The 14,887-nt window shown below is 36.9% G+C and overlaps 1 protein-coding gene across 13 annotated transcripts in view; it reads left to right on the forward strand.

The window, feature by feature from the left end:
- Pkc53E (Protein C kinase 53E) overlaps positions 1-14,887 on the forward strand; it is a 1,131,865-nt gene that overhangs the window by 354,895 nt on the left and 762,083 nt on the right. The gene's annotated exons all lie outside the window — the stretch shown is intronic.

The raw sequence follows: 14,887 nt of genomic DNA on the forward strand, positions 1-14,887 counted from the left end.
GGAAGTAGGAAGAAATATGCGGAGGGAGATGGGCAAAGAGAGATATTGGAGTAGGAGGAGATATGCGGAAGAAGATGAAGTAATAGGAGTTATGCGAAAGGAAATTATAGAATAGAATGGGAAATGTGGAAGTAGATAAGAGTAGTGGAGGAGAGATGAGAAAGGAGATAAGGGAGTAGGAAAAATATTCGGAGGGGATATGCGAAGGGAGTTAATGGAGGAAGAAGAGTTACGCGAAAGGAGACGATGAAATGAGAGATATTCAGAAGAAAATAATGGACTATAAGGGAGATTAGGAAATAGATAAGGGCGTTGGAGTGATGCAGAAGGAGAAAAGGAAATATGAGAAGATATTCGGAAGGAGATAAGGGAGTAGGAGGAGAGATATGGTAAGAAACCAGGATGTAGGGGGAGATAAAGAAGTGGGGGAAGAAATAGGAGACAAAAACAGCAGATGTGAATATAAAAAAACGAGAAAAGGAGAGAAGAAAGATATACGTAAGAAGATGAGAGGAAGAAAAGAGGAAAATAAATTAGTGGAAGCAGAAGTCCCAGAGGGAGACATTGGAGAGGGAAGGTGAAAATTTTGAGAATTTAAAGATGAGACGGAGAAAACAACAGGAAGACAGGATGAAATAGAGGAAGAAAGAAATAAGCTAATACCAGAAAGAAAAGGAGAAATCATCAAAGTGAAAAGTAATGAAAGAGAAAAAGAAATAGAAACGAAAAGTGATGGAAATAGATTTAAGGGTAGGAATTACTAAAAGAAGGAGATAAGGGGGAAGAAGTAGATTATGACGATGAACTGAAGGGACATGGAAGAAAGATGGAAAAGAGTTGCAGCAAGATGGGAGTGGAAAATTGTTTTATTTATCATATAACTCCCTCGTGTTTCCATTTCGTGGAATTGTACTTTTCCGATCGGTTTGTGAATCCCATTTGCACAAGCAGCTAGAGCGGCGTTCCTCCCCAGACGCGGGGCCCGGAGAAGTGTCTCCTCACCTCTTCCCAGGGCTCGGAATGAATATATAACTAGCGAAACGGCTGTAAATTATTTCCTGGGAGGAATTTCAATGAGAATGAAGAAACGAACAGGGGTGTGGTCTAGCTAGGTCAGTCCGGTTGGCGTCCAAATTTCGTTACGGTCTAAAGTAACCAGATGTCCATTATTCCATGTCGGAAATTTTTTTGATTCTAACGAAATTCGTAAAATCTGTTAAAATGATCTTACCTGTTTGCAAATGAAGCAAGGCCCCACTACTCAGGACAAGAGTGGAAGTGATTGGAATGTTACATGTTTAGTAACTACATGGAGAATCCGCCTCAATTGGCAGAGCACTGGTTACGATGCCGGATTCGATTCCTAGCGATTGAGAAATCATATTTATGTTGAACAAGCACCTCTGAATGGAAAGACAATGTCACTTCGGTACCAGATTGGCCAAGGAGAGAAGCAGTTGCCAAATTCCGATTAGCAACTGGACATGATTGCTTGGGTAAACATCTATGCCGCATTGGTTTACTCCGGAATCCTAACTGCCCATTCTGCAACCAGAACAACGTAATGGACTCAGACCATCTAATGGATTGTCCCAATCTGTCCTCCACAACACTGGTAGAGAGGTATTGGGAAGCAAGAGAGAAGATGATGGCCCTCCAAATTCCATCATTCTTGCTGAGATGAACTATTTTTGTACTCTTCTCACTGTTTATTTGTTTACTTATCTCACACTATTGCATGTTGCCATTATCACGGCTAAAGATAAACTCTACAGCCCTGCATTAAATAAATAAATAAATAAATAAATATGTTGAACAAAGCATGTAGGTTTTCTCGGTGGTCTCCCGTTTTTCTACATCATTCCACAGCCATTATCACCATTTAAAAAGTATTTGTACAGGGACATCATTTTATTTTTACTTCAATTTTTATTGTACCTGAGTTTTTGAATGTACTTCACTCCCACCCCTTTTACTAAGGAAGTTCCAACTCCACACAGAACCAAGACCGCAGATAGTAAGCAGTACTGAGTTACTGAGTATAGTACGTTCCAGAAATATGTTCGCGTTTTCCAGTGACGAAAGAGCTTTCAATATTGAATCATATTTTCGCACAGGTACTGTCCGTTTGCCTACGTCGCATCCCGTTTTCCCCCACCTGCTTCTGCTCGCCCCTCTGTAAAAGCTGGGCTGTCTTAGCTCTTTTCTGAAAACATTAATTTCTCTTAGGAATTGGACGTTTACGTAATATTATACAGCTGTTTAATTTAACTTAAATAAAAGGGCCTCGTTAAGTAATTAACTGTCACATGATTTCCTCCCTTTCTACAATCCTGCGGCATAACCACTTGGACGGACAGTAGATAGCATGTCTGAGTAATTTTATATTTTCGGATCGGGCAGAAGTGAAGATTGAATTCACAGTACGTAGAGTAGGTACAGAATTATTTCAACATGAGTTACTAATACGAAGGACGAAACTGGCAATTGGAATTAGATACAATAGTCTATAGTGCGATAATATGCACAAAAGAACCGAAGCCTGTATCGAAATGAACGGCCACCATTTTCAAAATTGTGTTTAAATATTCATATTATGATTATTTTTCAATTTAACTTCTTTCTCTATATTGTACGCTAATGTGCTGTAGACAGTATACACTGCATAATGAATACGTTCGCATGGATAACTCACTTCGTGGTAAAAACACTTATTCTTAATACAGTACTGTACTTTGATTAAAGAAAAACCTAATGAAAATTATCAAACTCAAAATCGCGATATTTCCTAGTTTACGTAAATGGATGAACTACTTTTCTTCCATCCTATACCTAGTAGAGTGATTTGTGTTTTACGCCAGTATCATCGAACTCCAGTCTTGGAGGGGGGAGCAAGCGGTGTTTCCGGTTCTCTAAAGGTATAGACAGGTTAATATTAAAAATGTTAGTAAAAATAAAATGATGTCCCTGTACAAAAGCGGTGCGGCATGATGTATTGTGACTGGAAGACAGATGACATTCATCTGAGGAGGTGTATCGCTTTCTGATACGGAGTGTAAGAGCAATCTAGCTGGATTTCACGGGAACCTTAAAGCGTACACGTATAAGCAGATGGCATCACATAGATTAGTCACGATATCTACAAAAGCTAAGCCGTCAAATCGTCAAAGATCTTGCTAAATATAGTAGGAGTTTTAAGGTACAATAAACTCATTAGAGGCCACAGTGAGAACTTAGGGCCGTTCCTCCGTACAAAAAAATTTTACAATGGGAGATCCAATATGTGAATTTAGTATCTTAATGGAACCTAAATGGAATTCTGGAGTTTGAAGAGTAAATTTTGAAACTTCGAAGTTATAGATGTAGACAGTTAACATTTTAAAGAACGATAAACATATGTTCGAAATATACAGGAAATTCACTACTACGGTAACACACATACACAACACTTCCAATCACTCCACACAACACAAACACGCACCATTCTGACCCATGATACACAGACTCATAAACATTCCTATGAGCCAACAAGACTGTAAGGAAGAAATGCACTCTATCAAGTACGTAGCACAGGAAAATGGATACAACTCCAACATAATAGACATCATCATAAGAAAGACTAAACGTAAACAAGAAAACGCCACACAAATACAAGAACAAAATGAATACATCACACTAACATACGAAAACAAGAACACATGCAAGATTGGATAATCTTTCAAGAAACTGAATACAATACTGCATACAGAACACAGAACACACTACAAAAACATCTTAACACACAGACCAGACGCACAAATAAATACAACTTAACAGGTGTATATGAACTATCATGCAATAGTTGCAACGATTTCCACATTGGACAGACTGGAAGATCGTTTCAAACACGTTACAAGGAACATATCACAGCCATAACCAAACTACAAAACAATTCAACCTACGCAGAACACCATCACAAACTCCAATCACAACTACAGTAACATGGACACTGACATGAAAATACTGTACATACAGTAAAAAAACGGAAATTTGACACTCTAGAACAATATGGAACTTACAAAAATACAAAAACACACCCACATCACATCCTGAACACTCAACTCTTTTTCAAAACACATACTCTTTTCGACACAATCATGAACATACCCCACCACAACAGGAAACAAGAAGATAGCGCTGGACCTTCACTAGGCTTTGGAAGACGAAGAATATCACTTCGAAATTAGTAAGGCCTGGTAATTTCCTTATATTAACACAGCAAAGAGTTGTGAAGTTAATCAGTGATTACATAAGTGTTAAAACTGTATATAGAACAATGAAGAAAAAAATATTTTCATACAAGTCTAATCTAAATGTTCCTTGACTAGCATCAATAGCAGGACGTGAGCAGAGCTTTAGTGTAAGGGTTCAAGTTATAAAGGGTTGAAAAATCTTGCCCCAGCTTCAAATCTTTCTAGTTACATTATGTCTTCTGCTTTAAAATCATATTTCTTGATTAATAATTTTATGTTGTTATTTCTGTTATTATTATCAAGTCAAGTTTATTTATATGATGCTTTAATATCTGTGGTCATATTGCGTGTTTAGGATCATTGGATATATCAGTAGGCTGCTTTCACTATTGTTGAGTTCCTGTTTCTATTGTGTGTAACAAATGGCTTGTGTTCGTGTAACTGACTTTAGATTTTGATTAATGTTTATGATATTGGTGATTGAGGCAGTGATGAATCATGATGGTATGTGAATTTCCAATCCGGAATTTGACTTTTTATGACAGAGGGAAACCATAAAATTTCCCAGTCAGATTGGTCGGCCGCGGGGTTTGAACCCAGGCCCTCCCGAATGCGAGTCTCAAACGCTACCGTCTGAGCCAACTCGCTTGGTTGTTATTATTATAACTTACTTTATGAAATTTGACATATTTATTTCATACTAGCCGTACCCATGCGCTCCGCTGCACCCGTTAGAAATAAATATAAAGTAATTACATAATTAAAATAGGACATTTGATCCAGGGAACATTCGTGTTTGATAGAAGGATAAATCGTTTAATATGTTACTTAATTTAAATTGCATCCAAATAATTAAAATGCGATCATTTTGGTCCAGAGACCACTCATTGGTGCAATGACAATTCCTTTAACATGTTTCTAATTTTTATTACATGCAACCATAGTTTAATGAACATTGACATCATTTAGATTTAATGTGTATACTTTATTTTACTTGGTATAGGTTTCCATTGAATTATGGTAATAACTTAATTTTAACCCTTGTTTTCTACGTATTCAGTAAATGGCGTTTGGCCCACTATGGTTCTGAACCCTTCAAATAACTTACATTATATAATATTACATTACATATATTATATTATATTATATATTATATTATATATTATATTATATTATATTATATTGCATCAGAAGTTACTGTAATAACATTATAGCATTATGTCCATCTAGAGAAACTACACTTTCCAATGGTGAAATAATATTACTTCATACAAACACAGAAACATTCTCTGTAGGCTATCTTTCATAGCTTTCGATTGTTGCTGTCCAAGGCCCCTTATAGACGAAGTCGTTTGTTTTTTATTTCATTATACTGCCTTAGATGGCAGTTATTTTAATTTTAAAACTCATTTATCTCATTAAATATCAGTCCTATCAAAATTTTTTAAGGAATAAAACTTATCGCAAATTATTTTTAAAGAAACTTTTGTTATGTAACATTTTTCACAAAAATCAATAATAAGCGAGATATTTCGATTTATTTAATTCAGGCCCTCTTATAACCCCCCTTTTAAATAATGTATTTTGAATGCCATGTAGCCTAAAATCTAAGTTACAACGAACATAATTTATATTCAAATTTTCATCGAAATCCGTTCATCCATTATCGCGTGAAAAGGTAACAAACATACATACAGACAGACAGACAGACAAACAAAAATTTCAAAAAAGCGATTTTCGGTTTCAGGGTGATTAATTATATATGTTAGGACCAATTATTTTTGTAAAATCGAAAATTACCAGAAAAATTTCGGCTACAGATTTATTATTAGTATAGATACATTCAAAAAGCCGTTATACTTCATTTTACGCTTCTGAACGCTTCATTTACTCTACGATCGTGATCAGGGTTGAGCTTATGAATTGCGCCCATGTTACCAGCACGAGTACAGTGACTACCTTATCCTTTCAAGAGGATGTGTGAGTAAATATAAAGGTCCTCTTTGAAGTTGACTTCATATAAACCCGTTTGATGGTACTAATGTAGAAGATTGCTAACATTATAGAACATTAAAATAAAATCGGGCTATAAAGACAAAAAATGGATATAGACGCATTACTTATAGGAACCTCTAATATTAGCCATCATGCAACTAGGGCTGTAGTTGAGTCGTGTCCAGGAACATAATGACTGCGCCTTATGAATTTTTAATGGGTAAATGTAAATGTTATATTTTATTTAACGACGCTCGCAACTGCAGAGGTTATATCAGCGTCGCCGGATGTGCCGGAATTTTGTCCCGCAGGAGTTCTTTTACATGCCAGTAAATCCATTTAAGCACACTTAAATGCCATCGACCTGGCCCGGGATCGAACCCGCAACCTTGGGCATAGAAGGCCAGCGTTATACCAACTCGTCAACCAGGTCAACTTTTTAATGGGTTGCAGTTTACGCCTATAATATAGGTTTTTAGAAATATTACTATTATATGGCCTTACTTACAAATGGCTTTTAAGGAACCCGCAGGTTTATGGCCTACAATATGTAATAATAATAATAATAATAATAATAATAATAATAATAATAATAATAATAAATAATAATGGCTTCATTTAACCTGGCAGAGTTAAGGCCGTACACTCAACCAGGATTAAAATTTGCTTACATAGTTGAACATACACTGAATCGGATTTAAGTATTTACATATTGATACGATTTACATAATGATACCAAAAGAGGTAGTTAAATAAAAATTTAGCTAATAAAATAAAATTAAACACAGTGGAATACATATTAATGTTGTTAGAATCAAATACATGAAATCAGAAGCCGATTTTTTATTTTATTGGGTTATTTTACGACGCTGTATCAACATCTAGGTTATTTAGCGTCTGAATGATATGAAGGTGATAATGCCGGTGAAATGAGTCCGGGGTCCAGCATCGAAAGTTACCCAGCATTTGCTCCTATTGGGAGTTGGTTTCAGAAGCCGATAATTGAATAAAATGTACACGATAGAGCAATAATAAACACATTGGAATACATATTGGTATTAAATTAGTAGATAGATAGATTGATTTATTGAGTAATATTATACATACAGATTTTATATTATCATAATTTTCTCTAAAATCCAATGCACGGATCTTCTGACCGTACGTATTACAAGCAAGTAGAATTCACATAATTAAACCAGAAACCAGCAATTGCGTAAAATGTACACAACAACAATAATAATAATAATAATAATAATAATAATAATAATAATAATAATAATAGTATATGTAGTATAATACATATTGGTATTAAGTATTAAATGAATACGATTCACATAATAAAGACATAAACAGAGATTTGAGTAAATAATATACAAAAAATGAACGCTGCGGTAAACATATGAGCATTAAATTAGAAGAAAATACTATTTACATAATAACATTAAAAATACGATTTAATTAAGTGTGCACAATAAAAATAGGCATACATGTTTAATTAAAATGCAATGAAATTAGTTATTATTAGAATTAATATGGAAGGGAGAAATTACACGAATTTTTCCAAATTTTAATAATTCCACGGAGAAGCATTAAAATCTCCCACTAATTCAACCACTTGGTGGAGAAATTTGGCTTCCAAGACACATCAAACCTGTAACTGTAATCTTTCTCTCTATTTTGTACATGGGATACGTTTTATTCTTCGTAGGCTCACTTTCATTTAACTGTTACGTTCTGAAGGGCCAGCATCGGTACCACAGTTCCGTACAGATTCCTCTAGCTTTGTTCTGGTTTGTTGATATCGCGGAAATTTTGTACATCTGTTCCGTTCTTTGGCACCAAGTTAGTCGATTCTCCCTTCTCGAGTTTTCCAGTCGATTCTAATTTTTATTGTTACAACAACTGTTGCGTTTTTCAGCTGTGACAAAAGGTGTAAAAGCAGATAGAACTACAATCTGCCAAGTCTGAAAGAAACTAATTACAGAGATAATATCAATTTTCCACACGTGCAGCTATCGTCTATTTTTTTATATATTTTTCAAACTACCGTTAACATTGATTTTGTTGCTTAACTATGTTATATTGGGTCTACACTTGCGTCTTAGCCTTTACATATTGTACCTCTTTCAGCTTAAACTCTGAGACATTTAAACGAACTATTTCTGAAGTGCGACAAGACTGTAGGGGGTGAATCAGATATTTACGTAGCTTATTTATATTTTGATTTTGTTTATTTTATTTTTATTTTATTGGATTATTTTACAACGCCGTATCAACATCTAGGCTATTTAGCGTCTGAGTGATATGAAGGTGATAATGCCGGTGTCCGGGGTCCAGCACCGAAAATTACCCAGCATTTGCTTGTATTGGGTTGAGGGAAAACCCCGGAAAAACCTCAACCAGGTAACTTGCCCTAACCGGGATTCGAACCCGGGCCGCCTGGTTTCGCGGCCAGACACGCTGACCGTTACTCCACAGGTGTGGACCGATTTTGTTTATTTACACAACTGAAGTTATTCTTTAAAAACAACATCTTTCAGGCGATCTTTTCCACTTGCAATACACTGCTGAAGTCGTTTCTTCATGATATGAACATACAACTCCTGACAAATGTGTTGAATTTCATGTCGAATCTTCTTCTTCAGCTCTTGAATATCTTGCAATCTATGGGAGAGAACACACTGTTTCAAATATCGTCAGAAGAAGCTATGCACTGTATGTTTAGAATATCATGAGGATGTGTTTTTATGTGTCTATATTTCGTATTGTTCTAGTGTGTTTAGTTTCTCAACACAACTCAATTTCAGAACACACACACTATTTGACTCCACATTACACTACACAAACACACCCCCACAGAAAACACAATCAGAAGGCGCGAAAACCAGGAACACCCAGTTCTGAAGATAACCTACAACAGGTTGAAACTAGTCAACAACAAGGTACCTAATTTTAACACGTGAAAGAAATACAGTATATACATACTGTACATTTGTTGTATTAAAACATAAACAATGTTGAACATAAATATACAAAAATATTGCAGTAGCCACAAAATAAAAAATAATTAATTCGATAACTGTGCCTATTTTTGAGAAAGTGCTTCTCACATCTCAACACTATATTCGTTACACAGAATCACAGAGTGATATTTTCAATTTCAAGGAGATTTCTGACTTTTATTCTAGTCATAAATCATAGACGAGAAACTTAACGCGTATTTTTCGTACGTACGAGTTTGAAATGCTGTAACAAATTTGAAAAGTGTTACTTAACAATGATATTGTAACTGCAGGTAAGTAATGTAAGTTTTTGATTCGGCGCGCTCCAGCAACACAATTATATTAATACCTCATACGAGAAGCAGTAGTTCACCAACGCTGACGAAGACATGAAACCAGTGTCGAAGCGGTGTCGTCCGTTGTTACTCTTTTTTAACATTTTAAACACTTTTAAAGTTTTAATTTTTACAAAGTGTTATATTTTAACATCTGTTTAAAATGAACATCAAGAGCAATGGATTTTTTGTTTGTCCTTAAAATATTTAATATTTTCTTGATAGTCCTCTAAAGCTATGAAAGAGAGCCAGTAAAATAATAGGTACAGCTAGAATTCTCGCATTTAGGAACATGACTATTTGACGTGCTGTAAATCTATGACACAGACTTTTGAATTTTACTTCTCTTCCTACGAAAACTGCGTTAAGAAATTTTATCATTATTAGAAATTAATCGCCTCAGTCTGGGCTTGAATCCACGAACCTCAGATATAATAGCAACCATGGAACCGCTCGACCTCCGACGACGAAATTGAGGTAAGAATTGATATGACGTTTAGTACAGTTAAAATTATAAATGACGACCAGAAGTTTGCTGTATTAGAAAATGTGGGAGATTAAATGTTGTCTGAGAGATTTATGTGCGAACTTTCGTTACGGGTGGCTTGAATAATGGCTTCTTGGAAGATGCACTCGTAACACGGGAGGAGAATTGTGCTTTAATGTACGAAACTGGGGCAACTTTACACCGGTCTTGAGCTTCTCATTGGATCGTTCACTTTTATGGATAGCTACTTTTATTTGCATTCATTACCTCTGTAATTTCAGCCATTACACGTCTGCGCAAATAAAATTAGTCTAATTGGTTTGAATAGTTTTTGAGCTAAGCTCTGTTATTGAGGCGCTGCAGTTCACGACATGTTGTACGGAGCAATTTGGCTTTCACGGTAATTCCTTAAGGAAGGATATCGTCGTTAATATCTTAAGAATTAAATTTTAATCATTTTGCTTAAGCAACTAAAAATAGTTTATTGTGATGCTCTCTTTTTAGGCTCCTTAAACGCTCTGACTCTAATAAATGATCATTGACACATAGTTATGCTTCTATTTTTAATTGATATTAGAGGAGAAAAATTCGCTCCGGCGCCGGAGATCGAACCAGGGTCCTTGGTTCTACGTACCAAGCGCTCCACCCATTGAGCTACGCCGAAGCTTAATCCACAGCATCTGATCGAATCCCTCTCCTTCAGTGTTTTTCCCTTTGTGGCTTGAGTCCAAGTTCGACATGTATGTTGACATTTGTATTGTCAACTGCCATTATACAAGGAGCGCACTCAATTGAGTGACTTTTTGGCTGAGATTCCACAGTAATATGCACTATTGGCCGAAGAATCTACGTAAAGTTAATTTTTGGTCCTACAGAATATATCTGTTGTGGTGATAATTGACTTAATATAAATGTCAACATACATGTCGATCTTGGAGTCAGGCCACAAAGGGAAAAACACTGAAGGAGAGGGATTCGATCCGGTGCTGTGGATGAGCTTCGGCGTAGCTCAATGGGTGGAGCGCTGGGTACGTAGAACCAAGGACCCGGGTTCGATCCCCGGCAACGGACCGAATTTTTCTCCTCTAATATCAATTGTTACTATAACAAATATATTCTGTAGGACCAAAAATTAATCTTTACGTAGATTATATTTTTAATTTTTAGGTTTAATAAATACTTATTCGTTTTGGGGCGTACGATAGTGTAACGCTGCAAGTCGGAAGGTCGAGAGTTCCATAGCTCATGAAATCATGGATTTCATCCATTGATCTAATAGTTTGCTAAGAAGTGACACTTCGTATCTGTAAATTTGCAGGCGAATAAAAAGAAGCGTTTCAAAAATTAATTTTTCTCAAAAATAGACAAACGTTTTCTATATTTTGCTGTCTTGTAGGTTTTTCTACTCGAGGGCAAAATATCCAATTTTGTTAATATAATACAAATGTAGATAAATTAAATGACTATTTCTGCAGATATGAGATCACTTCTTATATTTTCTTACGTTGCTTTGCTCTATCTCAGAAGGAAAGATTTATTTTCTCAGGGAAACAAGTCGTATAACAAAGGTAGCGCAATATTCAGCATTGACTTGCCAGTTGGGAATCTGAAAGATTTTAGCAGAAGAACAATTTATGCGACTCTCTATGGGTGGAGGAGAACTTGCATTTTTCCATATGGACGACTGATGCCTCGCTTCAAGATCGAAACGATTTTTTATCGTAGTATTTAATGAGATGAGTTTTCTGAAGATATTTTGACTTAGAAACTTATCGCATCATAGCTGAGAAGGTTTTGCGAAAACTTCTCCCTTCTTCATTCTATTTGAGCTGACGAAGCTGAACCCGGTCACTGGCGACGTGGAATACCAACATTGGGAGTGATCTTTCACTTCTCCCTCCTTCATCCTATTTGAGCTGACGAAGCTGAACTTGATTACTGGCTACCTGGAATACCAATATCGGGATCGATCTATCACTTCTCTCGCCTTCATCTTATTTGAGTTGACGAAGCTGAACTTTGTCACTAGCGACGTGGAATACTAATATCGGGGGGCGATCTATCACTTCTCCCTCCTTCATCATATATTTTAAATTGATTATTTAACGACGCTGAATCAACTACTAGGTTATTTAGCGCCGATGAGATTGGTGATAGCGTGATGGTATTTGGCGAGATGAGGCGGAGGATTCGCCATAGATTACCTGGCATTCACCTTACGGTTTGGAAAAACCTCGGAAAAAACCCAACCAGGTAATCAGCTCAAGCGGGAATCGAACACGCTCCTGAGCGCAAGTTCAGACCGGCAGGCCACGCCGGTGGCTTTCATCATATTTGAGCTGACAACTCTGAACTTGGTCACTGGCGACCTGGAATACCAACATTGGGAGCGATCTTTCACTTATCCCTCCTACATCCTATTTGAGCTGACGAAGCTGAACTTGGTTACTGGCGACGTGGAATAGCCAACTTCAGGGGCGGTCTATCACTTCTCTCTCCATCATATTTGAGCTGACGGAGCTAAATTTGGTTACTGGCAACGTGGAATACCAACATCGGGATCGATCTATCACTTCTCCCTCCAGTATATATTTGAGCTGACGGAGCTGAACTTGGTTATTGGCGACCTGGAATACCAACATTGGGAGTGATCTATCACTTCTCCCTCCTTTATCCTATTTGAGGCGACGAAGCTGAAATTGGTTACTGGCGACCTGGAATACCAACATCGGGAGCGATCTATCATTAATACCTCCTTCATCCTATTTGAGATGACGAAGCTGAAATTGGTTACTGGCGACCTGGAATACCAACATCGGGAGCGATCTATCACTTCTACCTCCTTCATCCTATTTGAGCTGACGAAGCTGAACTTGGTTACTGGCGACCTGGAATACCAACATCAAGAGCGATCTATCATTTCTCCCTCATTCATCCTATTTGAGGCGACGAAGCTGAACTCGGTTACTGGCGACCTGGAATACCAATATCAGGAGCGATCTATCACATCTCCCTCCTTCATCCTATTTGAGGCGACGAAGCTGAACTTGGTTACTGGCGACCTGGAATACCAACATCAGGAGCGATCTATCACATCTCCCTCCTTCATCCTATTTGAGGCGACGAAGCTGAACTTGATTACTGGCGACCTGGAATACCAACATCAGGAGCGATCTATCACTTCTCCCTCATTCATCCTATTTGAGGCGACGAAGCTGAACTTGGTTACTGGCGACCTGGAATACCAACATCAGGAGCGATCTATCACATCTCCCTCCTTCATCCTATTTGAGGCGACGAAGCTGAACTTGGTTACTGGCGACCTACAATACCAACATCAGGAGCGATCTATCACTTCTCCCTCATTCATCCTATTTGAGGCGACGAAGCTGAACTTGGTTACTGGCGACCTGGAATGCCAACATCGGGAGCGATCTATCACTTCTTCCTCATTCATCCTATTTGAGGCGACGAAGCTGAACTTGGTTACTGGCGACCTGGAATACCAACATCGGGAGCGGTCTGTGAAGCGAAAACAACTGTTACATGTTCGAGTCTCTGGATCAGGACCCAAGCCCAGCTCATCTTATGCCAGAATCACCCAGACCTCTTGTCTCAAGATGAACTCAATTCATTTCTGGGCTACTGAATACATACCGAGGGTTCTATTCTTCATTTCAAAACCTTCTCAAACTGCAGGATTGTGTGAGACGGTGCTAGACTCGGTTTCTTGGTTAGCCAGGCATCAAGCGCGACGGATGTTGGCATCAGGAACTGAATTACTTACGTTTATAATGAAGATGGCAAACATGCCACGCCCTGAACCACTTTCTTAGGCAATAAAACATATAAATTCCTCTCTCGCTTTTGTCGTGTAACGTCTTTATTCAACCTACAATAAAGAAGAAATAGAAGAATTTTGTTTAAGGAAAATTCGACTCTGTTGCCATACGTCTTATCCGATAAAATGTGAACGAGTCATTCCTATAGTTAACAGAAGAGGAGTCCGGATATATACATAACCTACTTGTAAGGATTTATTATAGTTCACGTGGGATTGAAATGGATTTTAAAAAATAATGTTTCTCAGTTGTGCTTTGACATGGGGCGAAACAGATGAGTACACTCTATTTGCGAAACTATAGAAAATTAATACAAAGTTGGCATTACTCACATTCAGATGGATAAATAATATTTATAGGAAATTACCATGTGCTTATATACATTATACCAATTTATTGTTATTTGTCTGTGGCTAAAAAAAAACAGTCATCTACTAGCCCTCTTAAGAGCCATTGTTTTAATGCATAATATTAAGAATAAGAGTATTATTATTAATATTAATAATGAGAGTATTATTATTAATACTAATAATATTATTAATACGATTAATATTATTATTAATATTATTAATATTAATAACAATAATATTAATATATGTATTATTATTATTATTGTTATTATTATTTCGGTTGAGAAGCTTTTGTCATCTAGTCTGCTGTCAAAAATTCTGAAAGTTAGAATTTATAAAACAGTTATATTACCGGTTGTTGTGAATAGTTGTGAAACTTGGACTCTCACTTTGAGAGAGGAGCAGAGATTAAGGGTGTTTGAGAATAAGGTTCTTAGGAAAATATTTGGTGCTAAGAGGGATGAAGTTACAGGAGAATGGAGAAAGTTACACAGCGCAGAACTGCATGCATTGTATTCTTCACCTGACATAATTAGGAACACTAAATCCAGACGTTTGAGATGGGCAGGGCATGTAGCACGTATGGGCGAATCCAGAAATGCATATAGAGTGTTGGTTGGGAGACCGGAGGGGAAAAGAAC

The sequence above is a fragment of the Periplaneta americana genome, chromosome 8, assembly GCF_040183065.1.
Source record: "Periplaneta americana isolate PAMFEO1 chromosome 8, P.americana_PAMFEO1_priV1, whole genome shotgun sequence".
In the NCBI taxonomy this organism is placed as follows: Eukaryota; Metazoa; Arthropoda; class Insecta; order Blattodea; family Blattidae; genus Periplaneta; species Periplaneta americana.